The 23,920-nt window shown below is 41.2% G+C and overlaps 1 protein-coding gene across 10 annotated transcripts in view; it reads left to right on the forward strand.

The window, feature by feature from the left end:
• Positions 1 to 23,920, forward strand: part of LOC110257774 (uncharacterized) — a 431,217-nt gene that overhangs the window by 104,621 nt on the left and 302,676 nt on the right. The window contains exon 10 of one of the 10 annotated variants that reach the window (XR_014834723.1): positions 22,811 to 22,852. The exons of the other annotated variants lie outside the window; for them this stretch is intronic. The gene's annotated coding sequence lies outside the window, so the exon portion shown is untranslated. The remainder of the gene's footprint in view (positions 1 to 22,810; positions 22,853 to 23,920) is intronic. 10 annotated transcript variants of the gene reach the window in all.

Below are 23,920 nucleotides of genomic sequence, written 5' to 3' on the forward strand. Positions count from 1 at the left end.
TTGTCTCCCAGCAAAACGAGCTTAGTAATAGGGGATTTGGGGTTTAGTGAAGCAGTCTGGCTCACAGCTGGAATGATAGGTGACCCACGTGGCCCCTAGATCCCATGAAGAGATGATCAGTTGAAGGGCTGAAGTGAGAAAGTCATAAGAACATGCAGCAGAGGCGATAAAGCTAGAGTGGAAATATTTTTGGCTTGTAAGATCAGGTATTTGGCAGAGTAAGGGGAAGGGGAGCTTGCCAGCTTCATATACCAACTACTGAACAAATGTTGTTAAATATTGCTTGTTGGGAATTAAATGTCTCAATATAACTTTGTGCCAAGAATTTAAACAAGACATGGTATATGGGCAAAGAATATCACTTGACTTAGTGTAATATATATGCCCAGGTATAACACACACTAAAGTAGAAAATTCATAAAATTATTACTCTGGGTTTTACATGGTAGTCAAAGGCAGTCAAAGAGGTGTGTGTGTGTGTGTGTGTGTGTGTGTGTGTGTGTGTGTGTGTGTGTCTGTTGCTTCCAAAAGGGGTTAGAGACATATATTAGAGGAGCCCATTAACCCAAAGCTGAGGCTACAGTTGAGAAAGGGAAGTCAGAAATTTTGCCCAGTAAAATTCATTCAGGTAACATTTATTGAATATCTACTGTGCTCCAGACACTGTCCTGGGCTCCATATTCACATAGATGAATAAGACCTGGGTTTTGGCCCTGAAGGGATGCGTAGTCAGTGGGTGAGACGATGGCATTCAGTGTTGTAAGTACTGATGGAGGTTAAGTTGGGTGCTGTGAGGGGTTAATCCACTCTGGGGATGATGGAGTAAGAGAAGAATTCTCTGGGATGGTGGGAGTGAATAAGAAGCTTTTAATAAAAAAAAAAAAAAAGGCTTTTAATGAAGAGGTTATGTAAGCCCCCTGAAGGTGGGAGGATGGGGGGGTGAGGTTAACTGGGCCAGCCACTAGGGGGTGTGTGAGTCAGGGTCTGTAACTGAGAATTGAGAATTGAGGAAAGAGGGTCTTGTGTGTTGTTTCTGGTTGCAGAATGGACATTGTCCCCCTTAAACAGGAAACTAGAGAGAAAAGGAGAGTTCTTCTGCCTCATTTCTCCATTAGAACTAATGGTTATTTTACAGTCTTTACCTGGTGAGCAGGTGACATGCCTGATACAGCCACCTTTGAATGTTGTGGTTAGCTGCCACGCCCAGGGTCAAACCCTGCCTTGCTTGCTCCATCGCAAATGGTGGTATCTCTCCCAGTACCATAGGTGGAGTGGTAATGCCCCAAGCTTAGTATTAAGAAATTCCCAGAAAGTGGTTTCATGCCCACTGAGAGTTAAGATTGCAGATGGTCACATCATTAGTGTGATTTGCTTGTCCAGTTCCCAGGAACAGCTGTGTGGGGGTGTTGGCATGGTGAAGGTGTATCTGGATTCTGAAGCAACATCTGTGATGAGAAAACAAATTTCTAAAATTGGCAAATAGTTAATAGAAACTGTGTTTCTTTGGACCTGTGATGGAGGCTGCTTGGTTCTCCTCTGTTCGCCCTCCACTGCTGACCTGCTTGCTCTCCCACCACATTTGGACCCTTTAAAGTGTAGTTTCCTGTATGTTTAGCGGTTAGTGAACAAAGGGGTTTTGCATGGCCAGAGTCTGTGGTGAAATGAAAATGACAAAACTACTGGTTACAAATCAGGACCATGGAAAGGGCAGTGGCTCTCCAAACTGCTCTTCCGGGTATCATCTTCCCTCGTCAGGCTCCTTACAATACAGTGAAACAAAATCTCTGCATCTCAGTTAAGTCATACCTGCATATCAGAGTACAGTTTTTTAAAAAGAATTTTCATGGAATAGAGTTGACTTACAGAGTTGTTAGTGTCAAGGTGTAGAGCAAAGTCAATCAGTGATACGTATACACATATCCTTTCCTTTTCAGATTCTTTTTCCCATTTAGGTTATTACACAGAATTGAGTAGATTACACTGTGCTCTCCTTACCTCCTGCGCTGTTGGTGGGAATGTAAGCTGGTGCAACCACTATGGAGAACAGTATGGAGGTTCCTTAAAAAACTAAATAGAGAACCACGCTACGCCCCAGTGGTCCCATCCCTGGGCACATATCCAAAGAAAATCGTAATTCGAAAAGATACGTATACCCCAATATTCAGAGTACAGTTTTAGCTCTGCAGACTAGTTTCACAGAGGAAATAGTCTGGGTATCTGCACATCATCCAAAACAGCTAGGAATATTTAAAACAGAAGATCATTAGAAGAGGAATAATTTGGCAGAAGGCCCCAGTTGTAAGATCCTTTCACTCGAGTGCCCAATTTGCTGGCAGTCTTGGTCCATAAAACAAGGTCATGCAAGGAGGGACAATCGTGTCCCCCTCCCCTGGGGCAGCAGGCAGTGGCTGGTAAGAGAGTGAGAAGGACCCACCAGGAGCAGATAAGAAAGAAGTCAGGACATGGAATGCTACCCCTGAGAAAAGAATTTTGAAAAAAGAAAATTGCTCCTCTTGGTTTCTTTCACTCATTTTGGAGCCTCACAGGCTTGAAGGCAAGTGTCAAAGATGAGTGATCTTAATGTCGGCTGCGACCAACTAGAGATGGACTTGTTTCTCGGGAGTTCTAATCCCAACACCGGAGACCCACCTGTATTCACCCCCTCGGGGCTCCTTCAGCGCTCTCAACTCGTGGCCCACCCTCGTTGTCCAGAGTGGTGATGATTTATTTCTGTCCGTGTCTGGTTTCCAGCTAGACTGTGCCCTCCAGGGCAGATACCTTATGTAATTAATTTCGATATCCTCTGCACTGAACACTGAAATAGAGTAATAATTCATTAAATGTTTTCCAGTGAATGGATGGATGGATGAATGGATGGATGGAATGAAATAAAATGTCATTCATTCTCTCTATTCGGTGGCTAGAGCTAGGGGTGGGTAGGTGAATTACTTCTGTTCAGCATCAAAGCTTCTCTGCTATAGAAATCTAATAAATGTTCAGTTAAACTCTGGAAACATCTGAGCAATTTCTATGTATTAGAACAGTTGTAGAAACAGTGGTGGGACTCTGAAGAGTCACAAAGTATGTCCTTGTCCCCCAGGCCCTTTACAGTGTCATTGGTGTACAAAGTAATAAACTTGTGAAATAGTCAAGCAAAAAGGAAGACAGTGTTCTAACCAAGGACCAGATGGTTGATATTAATATGTTCTACAGAAGTTTAGAGAAATGAGAGAATATAAGCCAAAGTAGAACAACTGCAACAAGCAGAGACGAGGGTGAGGCCCAGGAGCAGATATAACGTAGTGGGCATTTATGGCATATCTATATAACAACTTTCCCCTTGCCTGGGACCTGCCTGCTCTCTCCCCAGACACTTGATTGTATCAAGTCTCTATGCTGGGCGGATCGAGTTCTTCCCTAGGGTATTTTAAAGTAGAATCGATAGATTCAGTATCTGTTGGTGGATATAGTAACAGGTCAAACTCAGGTGGTGTTGCTGGTATAGTTTTCACCATATAAAGGGTGCTTAAATGCAGGGGAAGAGAAAGAAACTGAAGTTAAGGCAGAAGTTGGGTGAGAAAGAGGACAGGAGTGGCAATGAGAGAGAGATGGTGCTTCCTTAGGTTCAATTCTTCCTTCCTTCTTTCCTTCTTTCCATTTTCTTTTCTTTCTTTTTTTGGCAGCATATAGAAGTTCCAAGGTGAGGGACAGAACCCACACCACAGCAGCAGCCGAAGCCACTGCAGTGACAAGGTGACAACATTGGATCCTTAACCCACTGCACTACTTGGGAACTCCAGGTTTATTTATTTCTGAGATCCAGCTACATTGCTGCCATTCCTTCAGCTTTATCCTGGTATCCTTTCAGTCGTTTTCCTTTTTTTGTCTAAGCTAGTTCAAGTTGAGTTTACATTATGAACAAACTTCAAGAGTACAGACTAGCAGATGAATAAGAGTGTATGTTCAGAATGGCTTATAAGCTGGTGTGGTTAAAGGGTAGGGTGTGTGGAAGGGAGTAGTGGAGCCACTGAAGCATTTAGGCAGCAGAGTAGTACTATGGTCCCATTTGTTCTTAGGAAGATCATTGGTGGAAATGTGTAGGGTACACTTGAGGAGAAAGATTGGAAGTAGGGAGACTGGTTGTCAGAGGAAGAACCTCTTGGAACTTGAAATTTTCCTTCACTTTGTAGAAGTCAACTCTCAGAGAATAAAAACTTAGGTTATTAAAAAAAAAAAGAACCTCAGGAAATAAACTAAGCAAAATGAAATTGTTTGCCATTCCTGTACACACACACGACATAATGCCACACCAGACCTTTATATGCACGCCCTCCAAACTATTCAATAGCTTGTTTTAGGTCATTTTCAAAATGTTCTTTGCAACTGTTACTCTTAAACTAAAACTGAGATCTGGCTTTTCCTCCTTGTCTATCTCTTTCATATTCTGCCCCATTTCCTTCTTTTTCACCTTCTAGCTAACCCTAAACTGGGGTTACTAATTCAGGGTAAAACAGTCCTGGGTCTGAATAAGGGGCACTCCCCTCTCAATAATCAGAATTTGCATGGAAATGTCACTGTGGGTTTTAATGGCACAAAGCCCAGATCACCTACTATCCAACATCTAGAGTTGAATCACAAATATAGAAAAAGATCCAAGATTACTAATGAGCTGCCTTAGTCTGCCAAGAAGCTAACTTGATATCAGAAAAATTCTATTGCATGGCATCTGTCTGTAATGCTAGCCAAAGAATTGTATAATGGGCAGTCACAATTGAAAATGACCTTCATTATGCTGAATTCATTTCTCTAATGTGTCCATTTTCCCTCATCTTATATCCCGACAGTAATAATAGACATGGAAATAAATCCAAATTGTGATTCAAATTTCAGAATGTGGGATTCACAGGTGTGGTGGCTTTTCTCAGCTGAATGTAGGGGGTAGATGAGTAAGAAATCTGGGAGGATTTAACAAAGTGAGGAGGATTGTTCAGAAAATCAGACACGGGCACAGCATGGGCAAGCCTGTCTGTCTTACTCAAACAAGAAATCTTTACATAATGCACCAAGAATTTAAGTGAGCGATCTGCAGTTCAGGGGAAAAAGGTTAACTCTAAGGAACAAAAAGCTTGGCTTTACCGACAGGCCCCCAAATATCCTTGAGCACCTGTTCTTACCTTCTCAGTGTTGAACCTGTGGTGCCACTGGGGCCACAGAATCAGTTGGCTGTTTGTTTAGACTGGCTGTGTAGGTAGCAGAATGCATGCTGGACTCAGGGTTAAGAGACCCCGAGCGGAGCCCTGGCTCTCTCCTCCTTACTGTCTGTGCCCTGTAGAGAAATCACGTAACCCCCTGAGCTCTAGTTTCTGCAACTGCAAAAGGGGACTATAACCACTGCATAACCTAACTTGTTGGGTTGTTAGGCTCAAATGACAGAATGGATGTGCAGAGGCTTTGTTGATCGTAAAAGATATTATTATCGTTCTTGTCAAAGTGATTCGTCTTCCTTGTTTCAGAAGATGCAAAAAAACCGTGTCACAGCTTATAATATCCACTCTACTAAGATTCCTATTTCCTCATAGCCTGATATTTTTATGCCAGAAAAGTCAGTTTCTCTCCCCCCCACCCTCCCTCCCTCTCTCCTTCTCTCCTTCTTCCTCCCTCCCTCTTTCTCCTTCTAAAGTTTGTCTGAAGAACCCTCAGGTTGGGTTGTACCAGCTCTCTTTTCTCTCTCACACTACCAGAGTGTGTATGATGTGCAGTTGATTGGGAGATCCAGGCTGGGTCAACACAGTACCAGATCAGGATCAATTCAGTGCACAAAGTCACCAAAGCTTCTTGACTGGTCTTTATATGGGCAGAGCCTCCACGTCCTAGCTTAAAAGACAGTGGCAAGCTTTCGACCTTTTGCTTAATACCTTGTTGCCCTCTGCCACTCTGGGTATCAAAGGAAGCTGCCAAATCAAGTCGAGGGAGTAATTTCTTAATGAGATCCCTGAAAACAGATAAAGATGGACAGTGCTGCCATGTCCATGAAAACAGCGATAATAACAGGAACTCCGTTTCCTTTACCGAATGACTCATTTACTTGCTGGTGGGAGTTCCTTTTTTCTTTGTTGGAGAATAGCCCTTGCTGAACAGAATAATAACTGTCCTGTGAATTTGTTTTACAGAGCTTTCACATATATTATCTCACCTGGACTCATTTTATTCTTACAACTACCTCCCTGCCCAGTCCTTTCACCAAGCTTTCTGAGAGTATTTCGTCATTGCTATAGCTTCAGAGTTGCCTTCTGGTCACTTTTCAGCTCTCTCCTCATCAGCTAAAATTGCCTTAGACCTGGCCATGACCAGATACTATTTAATTGCTTAACCCCAACGGTCTTTTCTCCATTCTTATCCTACCCACACTCTTGGTAGTATTTCGTTCTTTTGAATGTTCCCCGCTTCTTAAAAATCTTATCTACCGAGCATCCTTTCTGGTCAGTCTCTGTCTGCGTGTCCTTCCCCCTCTGCTCCTTGGAAGCTGTTGTTGCTCAGGGCTCACCGCTGGCACCATTTTCTCACTGTGTTCTCGCCTTAAGCTCTCTCAGCTGCTGTTAGGACTTCAGTTGTCATATCTGGCTACCCATAAGTAAACACAATCCAGATCGCTTGCTTCTTCTCTTCAAGCTGAAAATACCCATTTGAAGACTTTTCTAGGCTTCTCTAGATGGAGGGGCTCTTAACACTTTGAGCTCATCATGTCCTAAACTAAACTATGTTTTCTCAGACTTTTGTATCGTCTCTCTTGTTAATGATTCCATAATTCCCCATCTACTTCTGCTCACATTGAATCAGGTGCTCTCCATTCTTCCTAAATATCACTCAAATTTGTCTTTTTGGGACAATAACTACCACTATATTGAGTTTGTATGAGATCAACAAATAGCTTCCCAACGGTTCCTGAGTCTTCTCTGCCTGTCTTTCCTCCAGCTCACCCTCCCCACACTGCTGAAAGAGTGATCGTTCTAAACACAGGATGGGAGTTTAGTAACCTTCTGCTCAAGACTTCTCAATGGCGTCTCATTTTTGACAAGATAATAGTTAAATTCCTCAGCACGGCCCTCCAAGCTTATAATTTGGCTCTCTGTTGGAGCCTCATTTCTCATCCTCTCACTCGTACTTTTCACTCCTCCTCTCCTGATATAGTAATCTATTCATTTTTCCCCTAAATATAACATACTCTTTTGGTTAGGTTGTCTACTTTGCAATCTCGGTAGCGATGGAAAACATAGGAATACCAGGTTGGGGAAAGAGGAAGAGAATGAGTGAATCCCATAGATCTTGTGACATATAAAGAGAGAGCTTATCACGTGGTATAAACTATTTGTCTACAGGTAGACCTTGGAGATATCGCAGGTTCAGTTTCGGGCAACTACAATAAAGTGAACGTCACAGTAAAGCAAGTCACGTGAATTTTTTTGGTTTCCTAGTGCATATAAAAGTCATGTTCACACCATCCTGTAGTGTAGTAAATGTGCAATAACATTATGTCTTAAAAATCTACATACTTTATTTATTTATTTATTTATTTCTGTCTTTTTAGGGCCACACCCATGGCATATGGAAGTTCCCAGGCTAGGAGCTGAATTGGAGCTATAGCCGCCAGCCTACACCACAGCCACAGCAACACGGGATCCTAGCTGCATCTGTGACCTACACTGCAGCTTGTGGCAACACCGGATCCTTTAACCCACTGAGCAAGGGCAGGGATCAAACCCACATCCTCAGAGATACTAGTCAGTTTCTTAACATGCTGAGCCACAACAGGAACTCCCCCAAATCTACACACTTTAATTTAAAAAAACTTATTTCAAAAACTACCATCATCTGACAATGCAGGGCTGCCACAAACCTTCAATTTGTGAAAAAAAAAAAAAAAGCAATATCTGTGAGGTGCAGTAAGGCAAAACACAATAAAAATGAGGTATGCCTGTATTTCCTCCACTACACAATTCAATCTAATGCAAGTATAATCATCATTTCCACTTTAAAGATATGAAAATTGAGGCATAGAGACTTGCCAGTAACAACAGAGGTAGGACTGAACTCACGCTGAGCCAGGACTGGACCGAGGTTTCATAACTATTGATTCTGGCTTCTTTCCACTCTCCCAGAAAAGGATTACAAAGCTGAAAGGAACACACTAAACACTCGCACATTTCCCCTAAGACAGGAAGTCCTCCAAGGGCATTGAATTAAGTATTCTGATCCTTACTGTTGTTCCGATGTGGAATGTTGCAATCTTCCTACTAATTGGAGCAGCCAGCTGTAGTCCTAGAAACATCAGGACAACATATTTTGTACTAAATTCACTTATTGGAAAAATGTATCAAGTGAATGAAAAACTGGGCACATACCAATTAGTATATCTGATAAGGGACTTGTGTTTAGAATATGTAAAGAACTCTTACAATTCAATAATGAAAAGAAGAACAACCCACTTTAAAAATGCACAAAGGATTTGAATAGACATTTCCCCAAAGATACTATACAAATGGCTAACGAGCATATGAAGTGACACGCAACATCATTAGTCATCATAGAAAAGAAAATCCAAACCACAATGGGATACTATTCACACTCATTAGGATGGCTATAACCAAAAAGACAGTAGTAAGCATTAGCAAGGATATGGAGAAATTGAAGCCTACAGAACATTTCTGCTGAAAAAGGAAAATCATACAGCTGATGTAGAAAACAGGCTGGTAGTTCCTCAAATAGTTAAACATAGATTTACCCTATGACCCAGTAATTCCACTCCTGGGAATATACTCAGAATCATTGAAAGCAGGATCTCAAACAGTTTTACACCACTGTTCACAGTAGCACTATTCACAATAGACAAAAATGGAAACAACCAAAATGTCCATCAACTGGAGAATGGATAAAAGAATATGGTATATCCATATAATGGAATATTATTTGGCCATAAAAAGTACTGGTTCCTGTTACAACATGGATGAACCTTGAAGACATGTTAGGTGCAAAAACCAGACACAAGAGGTGACATATTATATGATTCTATTTCTATGAAATGTCCAGGATAGGCAAATCTATAGAGACAGAAAGTAGATTGGTGGCTGCTTGGGGCTGGGGCAGGGGAAGAGGAGAATTGTGGGGTGAGATTTAAAGGGCATGGGATTTTTTTTTCTTTTTCGACTGTACTCACGATATGTGGAAGTTCCTGGGTCAGGGATCAAATCCAAGCCACAGCTGCGACCTGAGCCACAGCTGTAGCAATGCCAGATCCTTAATCCACTGCCCTGGACTGAGGATTGAACTGGCACTGCCACAGAGATAATGCTGGATCATTAATTCACTGTGCCACAGTGAGAACTCCTGGGATTTCTTTTTGGAGGTAATGGAAACATTTAAAAACTGTGATGATCGTTGTACAACTCTGTGAATATACTAAAAAGAATTGTTATACACCTTAAATGCATGAATTGTATGGTGTGTGAATTATATCTCAATAAAGCTGTTACAGAGAAAGTGCTCACCGGCCCTCTGCTCTGTGCCTGATACTTTACTGGGTGCTCAGGGCATGGGTGCTCAGAAGCCTTCAAGGAGTTTCTGATGGAGACAGATAGGAAAGGTAACAGAAACCCCAGACAGAGTAAAAGATAGTGCTGTAATAGACCTCGAGGCCTCTGGCAGAAAGAATGACTAATGACTGATGCAATTAAAGAATGCTTCAGCTTGGAGGCAAGATTTAACCTGGATCTTGAAGTGTGAATAAGAATTCAATTCATTAAACAAAGCCTCAGGGTGTTGGGAGCCTGGATGGAAAAGGAAATTCATTCCAAGTAGGGGGGTCAGCATATGCAAAGGAATGGCAGCCTGCAGTTATCTGCCCCAATCAAGGGGCTACCAAGAATTTGGATAATGCATAAGGAGTGTGGAGAGGTGTTATGAGAGACGAATCTGGAGAGGTAGCCTGGGGTCAGATTCCCGAGGACCTTCAATCCCCTGCAGCTTGGACTAGTCTCTGAGATAAGACTTCATTTCATACAGCAATGGCAGAGTAAAACCCTCAGTAAGAATCAGAAACTTGTATCTAAGACTCTGCCATCAGCTAGCTATGACCTTGGGCAAATCACCTAACCTCTCAGGACCTCAATTTCCTTAACCTGAAAGTGCAGATAATTTTCCTACTCATAAGGTTTTAGTATTGATCAAATGAAAGGGGAACTTGGCAGACACTGCGGGCTGAAGAACCCAGGCTGTTCCTAATCCTTGCTGCATCCATAACAGGAGCTTGAGAAGCCAAATACAGGGTTAGTCTCCCTTGGAGCTCAAGGTGGCCACATGACAGTAATGTTCTTATGGTTAATGATACATAAACAAAAGACTGCTGAGGGGGGTCTAGCAGAGGTTTTCTTTCCTGAAGAAAATATGCAGGCATTGCTCATGCTGTCTGCTTCACCCTAGTTTCTGCCTTGAATGCAGATGTGGTACTTGGGGCTCAGATGGCCATCTTGTCGCCGAATTTTTGGTAGCAATGAAGATGAAAAGCCAACATGTTAAGAATGGGTGGCGGTGCGGAACTATCAGAAGAGAGTCTGAGCCCTCAATGGCACCAGTAAGCGAATGCCAGCTGCCACCTACCTCTGGACTTACTCTTAGATGAGACAAATAGCCCTCTATTTGTATAAGTTAGCTGGGGTTTCTGTTACTTGCACCCAAAATCATTCTTTACCAATACAGAGTTTATGAAAGAACTATAGAAGCCAAAAAGTGATTGATTTATGAAAATAGAGAGTATTTTTGGAGAACGAGACTTCCACAGTTACAGTTGTATTTTGATAACAGAGTGAAAAAGAAATTACAGACATGAATTGTTATAGGGAATGCTAGTGAGGTAGTAATGACCGGAATCCCGGTCCTGAACAATGAAGGTGCCGTGGCAGCGAGGAGGAGGAGGAGGAGACAGATACCGGGGAAAATGTGGAGGGAAAGCTGGTAGGACCTGGCAAGAATTAGACAGGGAGGCTGTAGGCGCGGGGGAGGGTTGAAGATGCTTCTGAAGGTTTTGGCCCTAGGGACTGAAGGGCTGGTGGAACTGTACGCCGATGTTCATAACACGAGTGGTTATAACTTTAAGGAGAAAGATAATGAGCTCGACTTTGGACTCCTTGACCTTGAACTGCTTGCAGTGCACCTGGCAGAGTCTCTATAGGCAGTTGAAATATGGAGCTCAGAGGACAGATAGAGATAGGCTTTCGGGTGTCATCAGTGTAGACGTGGCAGCTGAAGCCACGGAAGCGAGTGTGATCACTCAAGAGGAGCAGGTACGGGAGAGGAGAAGACAGTCAGAAATGGAAACTTGGATGAGGAGATGTCTGCCTTTAAGGATGGGGTGAAAGCAGAAGGGTCAGTGGAGAACAGACGAAGAAGCATCCGATCATTCGCAGATATTTACTGAGTGCCTACTCTGTGCCTGACCCTGGGCTGGAGACTGAGCAATCAGGTCAGAAGGGAACCAGGAGAGTGTGGTGCTGGGTGGGTGGGGAGCAGGAGTGGCTGGTCAACAGCGTCGAATGCTGCAGGAAAGTCAAGGAGGGCGAGAAATGAGGAAGTCTTCCTCAGCCACATTCATCTGCATTCCTTTAACGGGAGTTTATTGTTAGCTGTAATAGCCTGTCTGGAAGATAAATGCTAAATTAATTTGAGAACTGACTTGTAAAACTCTCAAGTGGCTTAAATCATTTACAAGAAGTTCAAATTCTATTATGTGAGATTGAATTGGTTTCTGCAGGTGGTTGTGCAACCTTCTCCCCTAGAGATATGTTTGTCAAATATGGTTTCTGTCCAGTTCCTCCTAAGAGCAAGAATAGTGGCGCTGTGAGAGCAGCACAGCCCCGTCAGGTCTCTCTGATGCCTGATTCTGTGAATGTCAATTAGAGGTCTTTGCTCTGAACTGGAGTAGACCTTAGTGCCCTGTGCTTTGCAACATAAGCCTGATTTATGTGGTCTTTTTTTCTTTCTGTACTTGTGTCATGAGTGTTGGTCTTGTCTCTCTAAATAGAGTGAAAATTCTTCAAAGCTAATTATATTTTCTTTTTTTTTATAAAGCTAATTATTTCTTCTGCTTTTCTCCTGTTGCACACAGGGCCAGGCATTCAATAAATATTTGATTAAGTCATGGAGATGTGGTCCAAGTAGTTTTATAAAATGCCAACATGCATTTTATAGAAGGTACACTGTTTTTCTTTGAAAAATGAAAATGATTTAAAATCCTAATACCAGGAATCTAGTTGTCTAATTCCATTTGGTACAAGGTATAGTTTGGAAGGGTATAAAGACAGTGCACAAGTGAACTAGCCTGTGTGGGTTGTATCTTGTGGGCTGAAGAAGGAAGCAAGAGAGAAACAGGTCCAGCTTGACAGAAGCTCAGCAGCACTTGGCAGCGATCTCCCAGATCTCCGTGGGGGAGGCTGGGTTGGTGCCAAGTGATGGAGGCTATTTCAGGCCAGAATCCACTGTAACATTTAAAGATATGTGGTTGGGAGTCTCTGTAGGATCAGTCATCAACACAGGTGCATTGGAACCTTTTTCCTAAGGGTAGATCAATAAGTACTTGCTGAGCCTGTATCATGAGCAGTCATCTAGTTCCAGCTGTTAAACATCGAAGCTACCCTGTGCTCCATCCTAAGCTATTCATCTCTTCTCACACCATACTCTCTCTGCTTCAACTACCATCCATAGGCAGATGACTCACATATTTGTATCCCCAGACCAGAACTTTGCTCGAGATCCAGCCTGTGCATCTAGCCGCCAGCTTGACATCTCTTAGATAGTTCCCAGAAATTTCCAATTAAACAGGTCTTAAAAAGAACTTCTGCTTTTCTTTCTTGCTCACTATCATCCCCTTCAACCAAACCTGGCCCTCTTCCAGTGTTCCGTCTAAGCTGATGACACCTTTATCTGTCTTGTTCCATGAGCCAGAAACCTAGCTGCCATCAGTGACACATCCTACCCCTTTATCCTCATATCCAGTCCCTCAGGAAGTCCCAAACATCAATTCAGCCTACAAAATACAGCCATATGTGCCCATGTCTCTTTATTGCTGCTGCCACAACTCTAGTTTCCACCACTGTCTTTTCTCACCTGGTCTGGACCATTGCAAGTTTCCATGTTATATTCCTCGAGTTTGATATCCACCCAGAAAGCAGAGTGAGTGCCTTGACACAAATCTAATCATGTTGCCCCTTGTTTAAAATTCTTCAATGGCATACCATTTCTTGCTCTCTCTTTTTCACAGAGGGCAAGTTATTTATTTTTCTCAACTCTCTGGCTCTTAGAATAAAGAAGAAAATAAGTTACTCAGCCTACGAAATGCAGAATGATTCCAAGTTTTTAAACTTGGGCTTTCATTTAATATAGAAAGTGTATTTTCGATAGTCAACCCAAATAGAATTTTGAAAACTCCTTTAATTAAGCACTTTATCCCATATTTATGTCTTTACTCCACTGAACATAAGTTAGCTTTTTTCATGATGACTTGCTGACTGTGGCATCTTCTCTCTTCCAGTTAACTTCGCTTGCTAGTGTGTCAGCTTCAAACAAACATCCCCCTTCTTGTCTCCTTTTTAATGTATTTTTGAATGAATGTGTGTGTTTATGATATATATATATATATATATATATATATATATATATATTTGTATAATCATGGCTTACATGATTATGGAGGCAAGTCTGAAATCTGTAGGGCAGGCCAGTAGGAGGGGCAGGCTGGAACCTCGTGGGTAGGAGTTGACACAGTCCACAAGCAGAATTTCCTCTTTCTCAGGGAACCTTCAGTTTTGCTCTTCCAAATGACTGAATGAGGCCTACTCAGATTATCAAGAGTCATTTCCTTTACATAAAATCAACTGATTGTAGATGTTAACCACATCCACAAAATACCTTCATGGCAACATTTAGATTAGTATTTGACAGAATAACTGGGGACTGTTGGCCTAGCCAAGTTGACATATGACACTGACCATCATCACGCCCATGAAACAAATATTCATAGTTGACGCTCATTCTGACCCATAGGCCGAAGGGAGGCTTTTGCATGGCTATTGCCCTCAATGCTCCTAGGCATTTTCATTTCTTTCTGAGTTTAAAGCCATGTTCCAGATCGTTAAAGCTGCTGGCAGCCCCACCTTCAAATAACTGAAGCAGTTCTACATGGTTCTCGAAATTCACATATTAAATTTAATTTCGAAACCAAAATAAATGATTATTTGACAAACACAATCATAAATATATAGGTGATATGCAGAGGGCTGTAGGTCCTCCAAGTCAGATGGGGTGCACAGTTACAATAAAGGACATTAAAGAGAAAAGGGAAGAGAACTAGAACTAGACAGCCAAGAGACAGCGGAGAGCTCTGGGATTGAAGTAATGAGAACCTTCATGTCATGATTGGGCTACTTTTTTGTAGGAAACTCTGTAAGAAGTAACTCATTATTTGAAGTTTGGGTATTTATACGTATAATCAAGAAGAAAACCCGTCAGTTCATCTACGGATTTGGGGATGGTGATGTGAAATTCAAGTTATTGAGAAATAATGATAATCACCAAGCACTCTGCTAAATGTTTCAGATAAGGATTATCACTTTTATTTCTCAGACAAGATTTTGATAAAGGTAGGAGTAAACAGATTATATCACGATCTTGACTCTGTAAGTACTCCTTCAGTAATGTTGTAGGTGAAAGGGAAATCTCAACTGAGTAGACAAAAGTAACTAAAATGTAAAGTCGAAGATGTGATACTGTTAGTTTGGAAAATAAAGTCAGGTCTAGAAAAATATGAGCTTCTTGCTACCAGGAAAGCTGATGACTAAATTGTGTTGGGGGACTTTGTTATTGTTGCTGTTGAGGAGGTAAATGTTGGTGGGGAGATAATCCAGAGGTGAAGAAAGTTGAATACTTTGAGGCATAGGTCTCTAAACATCTCAGAAAGGATGAGAACCATCTCAATGAGATCGGCTCTGGTTAACAGACCCCCGCATGGGGGCCCAAGAGGTGAATAACGTTTGGTTCAGGAGTCCCAGCTAACATAATCTAGAGACCCCTCTGAGTCGGCCTTCTCGTTGCTGAGACTGAAGGGTAAATATGGTGTCCAAACCTAAAGGCTCTTCCTTTCGTCAGTGCCCAAGGGAACTGCCTTTGGACAGCAATTGGAAGCAAGGATGGGTCAGAAAGTGAAACTAGTGAGATGTGTTAGAGTCCGAACTTGCATATTGATTGCTTCAGAATTTCTTCAGTCCACCTCCAGTTTATAATTATGAATATCCCTTACATAAGAATTTAAAATTATGAGCATCCACTACATATGAATGGCTTCCCCACCTTCTACTTTCCCCTCTGATGCTGCCATGAGTCTCTTTTCCTTCCTATGCCTTGGGCCCTCACCTCCCCCATCTACCATTCATCTGTGGCGTAGATGACTGACCCAGGCACTCATCCCCAGATCCCATAAGCACCCCCCACCATGGGAACCACAGCATCATTGTTCTCCTGGTTTTCCCTCCTTCAAAGTTTCCCCACCTGGGGACCGCATCCCCTCACTTTCAGCTCTTCCTCAACCTAGGTTCCAGTGGAGCATGGCTCCATACTGGGGGACAAAGTCGCAGGCAGTGGTGGAAAGAGAACTCAGCTTTGATTCAGACTCTCTTGGATTTGTGTCCCAGCTCCATTTTCTGAGTTTGATTTACTCATCTGTAAAGTGTGAATAGTAATACCTATTTTGCCTACCTCAAAGGATGTTTGAGAATAGCAAAACCAAACTGAGTTAATGGAGGAGAAAGTGCTTTGCCAGCTCCAAACACATATACCCATATCCTAAGTGGAGATAGAACAGCATAGAGCCCAAGACAAAGATATGCTGAAAAACCCAGAACCTAGGAGAGAGTAAACAAAAAGGATTATGAAATTTTGCTTTGAGGCTTGGGGCAATTTCTTGGTTGTTTCTGAGTGAAAGCAATGTTCTTTTGTGAGCTGAAAACAATCCTGATCAAGGCTAGGTAAGAGCAGTGCTAGCGATGCATCCATATCCATAAGCTTTGAAGTAAAATTAGACATTAAAACAACCGCAGCAGTGCCCTCAATCTCTACAGCCCTGGAAAATGGCCCAAACTCCCTTCAGCTTCTCCGAAGCGGTCTCATCTTACCTCCGTATTTTTCTTAATTACATCTGACTGACTTTAAGCACTGTTCAAGAAAAGCAAACACTACTTACGCAAGTGTATGGCGTTGTATTTGCTGGTCTTAGAGCATGATAGAGAACTGGTGCATATATATATTTTTTAAAGTACCTACATCTACCCTTTTAAAAGACACTTTTTGATGTTTAAAATAAAAAGTGGCCCCACAGTCCCTTTTGTTTTTCAAAATTTATTTCTTAGAAAAACTTTTGGACATATAATATTTCAACCATATTATGGGTTAAATAGGGTTTTGTGGGCTAAGCCTTGGACCCTAACTAGAGAGGCAGCATGCTGATGATAGAGCATAAAATTAGGAGTCAAATCTTCATTTTTTTTTTGTCTTTTTAGGGCCACACCCATAGCATATGGAGGTTCCCAGGCTAGGGGTTCAGTTGGAGCTATAGCTACCTATCTACACCACAGCCATAGCAACATAGGATCCGAGCCACATCTGTGACCTACACCCCAGCTCATGCAATGCCAGATCCTTGAGCAAGGCCAGGGATTGAACCTGCATCCTCATGGGATCCTAGCTGGGTTCGTTACCACTGAGCCACACCGGGAACTCCTAGGAGTCCAATCTTGGTTAGAGTCCCAGCTCTGTGACTTACTTGTTCTGTGATCTTAGTTTTTGTAAAGCTTAGTTTTCTATTCTATAAAATGGAGAAGATTTACTTTTCTGGGTTGTAGTAATGACTACAGATTATGTATATTTAGTTTCCTCTTCCAGTCATAATGAATAACCTCAAACCTAGTGTCTTAAGACAACACAAATTTATTATCACAATTTCTGTAGGTGAGAGGTCTGACCTGGGTCTCAAGGAGCTAAAATCAAGGTGTCAGCAGGGCTGTATTCCCTTCTGATTCTCTCTCTGGCAGGGGGAGAATCTGTTTGTCTTTTTCAGCTTCTAAATTTTATTATCAAATGTGGAAATAATACAGAGGGTTCTTAGATACCCCTTATCCATTTTTTCCTAATGTTAGCATCTTACATTACATCTATCACAATTATGAAACCAAAACTGGTATGTTACTATTAATTAAATTGCAGACATTATTAGGATTTCCACTAATGTACTTTTGGTTTTTCAGGATCTAATATGGGATAGAATATTACATTTAGAGAGATATTACTTTTAATAACAATCTTATATACTATTATTTCTATGACAAAAAATACCTATTCCCAAGAAACTGATTAAATTCATTAAAAATTTCCCATAGAGACAAAATCGACTGAAATCCTTTGTACTTTAAATGTTCTTTTCTCCCTCCCTCCCTTAAATATATTTCCTTAAGTTCTTTCTGTAATTGAGGTGTTCTTCTAGGCCCTGGGGATACAGAAGTGAATGAAAAAGACAAAAATCCCTGCCCTCATGTATCTTATATGCTAGTGAAGATGGCGGTGGTGGTGGGGAATAGACAATAAACAAGAAAAATACGTAGAATATGTGGTTTGTATGATGGTAGTAAATGCAATGACAAATAATAAAACAGTTAATAATTTTTTAAAGTAAGGAAAAAGATAGAGAATTATGGATGTATCTGGAGCAATTTAAAATAGTGTAGTCATGTATGTAAAGTCTGAAAGAGAAGAGAGAGTAAGCCACGGGGATACCTGGGAGATTACTCTAGGCAGAGAAAACAGTTGGAGCAAAGTCCCTAAGGCAAGAGCTGCCTGATAGGTTGGATAAGGAACAAAGAAACCAGGGCTGCTGGAACAGAATGAATGAGGTTAAGCCATTGCAGGGACATCGGCTTTGACTTCGAGGGAGGTGGGAGGCTTTGAGCAGAGGGATGACATGATCTAATTTTTCATTGTAACCAAATCGACTCTGTATATTCTGTTGAAAATAAACTGTAATGGGGCAAGGGTTGCAGGAAAACCAGTTAGGAAGCTATTGCAATAATCCAAGCGAAAGATGATGGTGGTTCAGACCAGGATGGTAGTGAGGCAGGTGGTGAGAAGAGGTTCGATTCCAGTTATATTTTGGAGGAGAGTCCACAGTGTTTACTGATAATTGGAGGTGAAGTATTTGAGAAACAGTGGAATCAAAGGTGATACCAATGTTTGGGGCCTGAGCAAGCTGAAAGGGTGCAGATGCTGTTTACTAATAGAGTAAGGACTGCAGGAGGAGCAGGTTTCAGCAATAGACATGGGTGGAGAAGGCATGTCAAGAGTTTGATTTTGTTCATGTTAATATTGAGATATCAAATATATATCTGAGTGGAGCTCTGAAGTGTAGAAAATTGTACATGAATCTGAAATTCAAGGAAGAAATCTAGGCTGGAGATATAACTTTGGGAGTTGTTGGTGTTGTAGATGGCATTTAAAACCATGAGGCTGGCTGAGATCCCTAAGAAAGTGAGTGTAGAGAGAGAATAACAGACCCAAGTAATGATTGCCTGGGAATTCCAAAATTGAAAAATGAGGGGGGTGAGGACGATGCAGCAGTGGAGACTGAGAAGGAGAGGCCAGTGAGATGCAAGAGGACTAGGAAAGTACAGAGGCCTGGAAGCCACCCACAGCAAGTATTACCTTGCAGGAGGAAGGACACAGTGTCAAATGCTTGTGGTGAGTCAGATACAATGAGGACTGAGAGGTAACCATTGGAGTCAGCAGGGTGGAGGTCACTGATAACCTCAACAAGGGTAGTTTTAGTCAAGTGGTGGAGATGAAAGTCTGACCGGAATGGGTTTTAAAGAGAATTGGAGGAGAGGAATTGAAGATGATGAGTATGGGCAATATCCTTGTGAAGTTTTTCTGTAAAAGGTAAGAGAAAAATGGGTAGTAATTGGAGGGTGATATAAAACTAAAAGCATTTTTAAGGGAAAAAGCCAGTCTTTTCAGCAAGTATTGCTAGACAACGTGGACAGCTTCATGCAAATCAATGAAACTAGAACACACCCTCACACCATGCACAAAAATAAACTCAAAATGGCTTAAAGACTTAAATACAAGACAAGACACCGTCAAACTCCTAGAAGAGAACATAGGCAAAACATTCTCTGACATCAACCATACAAATGTTCTCTCAGGTCAGTCTCCCAAAGCACCAGAAATCAAAGCAAAAATAAACCAATGGGACCTAATCAAACTGACAAGCTTTGCACAGCAAAGGAAACCAAAAAGAAACCAAAAAGACAACTTACAGAATGGGAGAAAACAGTTTCAAATGATGCAACTGAAAAAGGCTTAATCTCTAAAATATACAAGCAACTTGTACAACTCAACAGCAAAAAAGCCAACAACCCATTTGAAAAATGGTCAAAAGACCTGAATAGACATTTTTCCAAGGAAGATATACAGATGGCCAACAAACACATGAAAAAATGCTCAACATCCCTGATTATTAGAGAAATGCAAATCAAAACTACCACGAGATACCACCTCACACCAGTCAGCATGGCCATCATTAACAAGTCCACAAATAACAAATGCTGGAGGGGGTGCAGAGAAAAGGGAACCCTCCTCCCACTGTTGATGGGAATGTAAGCTGGTACAACCACTGTGGAGAACAGTATGGCGGTTCCTCAGAAAACTATCCATAGAACTACCATATGACCCAGCAATCCCACTCTTGGGCATCTATCCGGACAAAACTTTCCTTAAAAAAGACACATGCACCCACATGTTCATTGCAGCACTATTCACGATAGCCAGGACATGGAAACAACCCAAATGTCCATCAACAGATGTTTGGATTAGGAAGATGTGGCATATATACACAGTGGAATAGTCCTCAGCCATAAAAAAGAACGAGGTGATGCCATTTGCAGCAACATGGATGGAACCAGAGACTCTCATCCTGAGTGAAGTGAGTCAGAAAGAGAAAGACAAATGCCATATGATATCACCTATATCTGGAATCTAATATACGGCACCAATGAACCTTTCTACAGAAAAGAAACTCATGGACTTGGAGAACAGACTTGTGGTTGCCGAGGGGGAGGGGAAGGGGGAGGGAGTGGGGTGGACTGGGAATTTGGGGTTAATTGACGCAAATTATTGCCTTTGGAATGGATTAGCAATGAGATCCTGCTGGGTAGCACTGGGAACTATGTCTAGTCACTTATGATGGAGCATGATAATGTGAGCAAAAAGAACGTGTACATGTATGTGTGACTGGATCACCATGCTGTACAGCAGAAAATTGACAGAACACTGTAAGCCATCTATAATGGAAAAAATAAAAATCATTACTAGAAAAAAAGAATGAAATAATGCCATTTGCAGCAACATGGATGAACCTAGAGATTAACATACTAAGTGAAGTAAGAAAAAGACAAATACCATATGATATCACTTATATGTTGAATCTAATAAAATAATGCAAAAGAACTTATTTACAAAACAGAAATAGACTCAAAGATTTCGAAACCAGGAGTTCCCATTGTGGTGCAGCAGAAACCAATCTGACTAGGAACCATGAGGTTGCAGGTTTGATCCCTGACCTCACTCAGTGGGTTAAGGATCCAGTGTTGCCGTGAGCTGTGGTGTAGATCGAAGACGCAGCTCGGATCCCACAGCTTTGGTGTACGCCGGAGGCTACAGCTCTGATTGGACCCCTAGCCTGGGAACCTCCACATGCCATGGGTGCAGCCTTGAAAGACAAAAAGACCAAAAAAAAACAAAAAAAAAAGATTTCGAAACCAAATTTATGGTTACCAAAGAGGAAACATTAGGGGGAAGGATAAATCAGGAGACTGGGACTAACATATACACACTGCACATAACATAGGTAGGACCAACAAGGTCCTACTGTATAGCACAGGGAACCATATTCAATATCTTGTGATAAACCATAATGGTAAAGAATACTAAAAAATGAATGTATATACATGTATAACCGAACCACTTTTTGTACAGAAGAACCTAATACAGCATTGTAAACCAACTATACTTCAATAAAATTAAATAAAATTTTAAAGAGTCTACAAATAATAAAAGCTAGAGAGAGTATAGAGAAAAATGAATCCTCCTACCTGTTGGTGGGAATGTAAATTGGTGCAGCCACTATGGAGAAAAATTCCTTTAAAAAACTAAAAATAGAGCTACCATATGATCCTGCAATCCCACTCCTGGGAATATCGGAACACTATCATTCAAAAAGAATATGCACCCTAATGTTCAGTGCAATACTATTTACAATAGCCAACACATGGAAGCAAACTAAATGTCCACCAACAGACGAATGGATAAAGAAGATGTGGTACACACACACACACACACACACACACACACACACACACACACACACGCAATGGAATGTTACTCAGCCATAAAAAAGGAATGAAATAATGCCATTTGCTGCAACATGGATGGACCCAGAGATTATCATACTAAGTAAAGTAAGCCAGACAGAGAAATACAAATACCATATGACACTGCTTATATGTGGAATAAAAAAAAAACCGATACAACTGAACTTATATACAAAACAGAAATAGCCTCACAGACATAGAAAACAAACTTATGGTTACCAAAGGGGAAATGGAGGGGAGGGATAAATTAGGAGTTTGGGATTAACATATAAAAACTACTATATGCAAAATAGATAACCAACAAGGAACTACTACTACATAGCACAGGGAAATCTACTCAGTACCATGTAATAACCTATCATAGAAAAGAATATGAAAAAGAATAGATGTACATGTATGTATAACTGAATCACTTTTCTGTACACCAGAAACTAACACAACATCGTAAATCAACTATACCACAATTAAAAAAAAAAAAGTACTGGACATCCAAAAAGAATGATGAATGTATACTACAGTTGCATTGAGTGATTTTCTTTTGTTCCATTTTCTTTCCTCTAATGGTCTTGATAAACACCCTATTTCTATTTTACCCATTACCTTAAAATTTTAAACACATGTTTATATTATTCTATAAATTTTTAAATAAAAATATAAATATTTAGAATTAGTAAACTTCTATGTCCTTTATCTAAACAAGGTAAGATCTTTAACATGCTACCACTAACCTTTCTGACCTCACTGTCCCCTCACCCTCTCTCTCAAGGTGTGACTGAGATTTTAATTCCAGACTCTAATGAACTGCTTTTGCCTTTAGGCATTAGCAATTACTTAGACTTAACTGAAAATTTTACCTCTTTGTTTTTGTTGTTTGTTATTTTTTCTTCCGGTGGTGTGATGGAGCCCAGCTTGCACTGACTCGCAAGAGGCAATTTTTGTTACCAATTCTTTCAATTGTGTTCAGTGACATCATGTTGGTAACTTGATGTCAGCCATCATGGGAGTATAGATACCACGGAAATCAGCAAACACTACAAATCAGGGCTTTTCCCCCCAGAGAGCCAGTTGTTGAACATTTATTAGCACACCACTGGCTTATTGCATGTCATGTCTTTCTCTTTACTGCACTGCTTTTTAGTTTTAGTACTCCCTTGAGTATTTCAGAGAGGGTCTATGAATGATAAATCTTATGAGTATGTATTTGCCCTCATACCTGAATGCCAGTTTGCCTAAGGACAGGACTTACTGAAGAGACTTCTAATTGCCTAACCAAAGTCCAATTTTTCCTTTTTCCTCAGGAACTAAACATCAATTTTTAGCATAGTACACTGCTGCCTGGAGTAAGTACTATATTTTTCAGTCTTTTTTAAGCCAAGTGTGACCATAAGATCAAGTGCTGGCCAATAAAATTATTAGTAAATACTACATGGGACTTCCAGGAAGCTTCCTTAAAGAGAACTGTCAAAACTGGGAGGAGTGTCCATTTTCATCTTCCTCTCACTGCTTTAATCTGGCTATTTGGAATATGGATAAGATGTCTGGAGCCTCAGCAGCTATATTGGACTTTGAGGTAAACTATGGCTAGAAGCCATACCTTGAGAATGGTGACAACAGAAAAAAGACACCTGAGCACTGATAACTTTAGGAAGTTGGACCAATCTCATATGCTTCAACTTTTCTCTAGAATTTTCCATCTCTTTGTTTTATATTTGGGGAGCTTTCTTCCACCTGCATTTCTTTCTTTTTTTTTTTTTTTTTTTGTCTTTTGTCTTTTTGTCTGGTGGTGTTGTTGTTGCTATTTCTTGGGCCGCTCCCGCAGCATATGGAGGTTCCCAGGCTAGGGGTTGAATCGGAGCTGTAGCCACCGGCCTACGCCAGAGCCACAGCAACGCGGGATCCGAGCCGCGTCTGCAGCCTACACCACAGCTCACGGCAACGCCGGATCGTTAACCCACTGAGCAAGGGCAGGGACCGAACCCGCAACCTCATTGTTCCTAGTCGGATTCGTTAACCACTGCGCCACGACGGGAACTCCCCACCTGCATTTCTAATAACAAATAATTCCTTCTTTAGTCACACCCATTCTATTATTCAGCCATTTTGCTGAATTTTTTATTTTAGTAGTCAGGTTTTTAATATCCAAAGACACTTACCTATTCTCTGATTGTGGATTAAATATTATAACAAGCTACTTATTCTTCCTCTTGCTCAGCCCTGCTCCAAATGGATATTTGATATTCACATACTGAATAGAATCAAAAGCTAGAGTACCAAATGATATTTTGAATTCTGGATCTCAACTTCCAAGTTACTCTCTGATGCTCTACCTCTGTGAGTTCCTTGGGAATAGAGAAAATAAGAGCTGCTAAGTTAATACTTGTCTTAAGTTCACTGGTAAAGATTTTTAC

The sequence above is a fragment of the Sus scrofa genome, chromosome X, assembly GCF_054392235.1.
Source record: "Sus scrofa isolate SSC_HxYL_T2T_F1_AM1 chromosome X, Sscrofa_HxYL_maternal_Yorkshire_Landrace_v2.0, whole genome shotgun sequence".
NCBI classification, from domain to species: Eukaryota; Metazoa; Chordata; class Mammalia; order Artiodactyla; family Suidae; genus Sus; species Sus scrofa.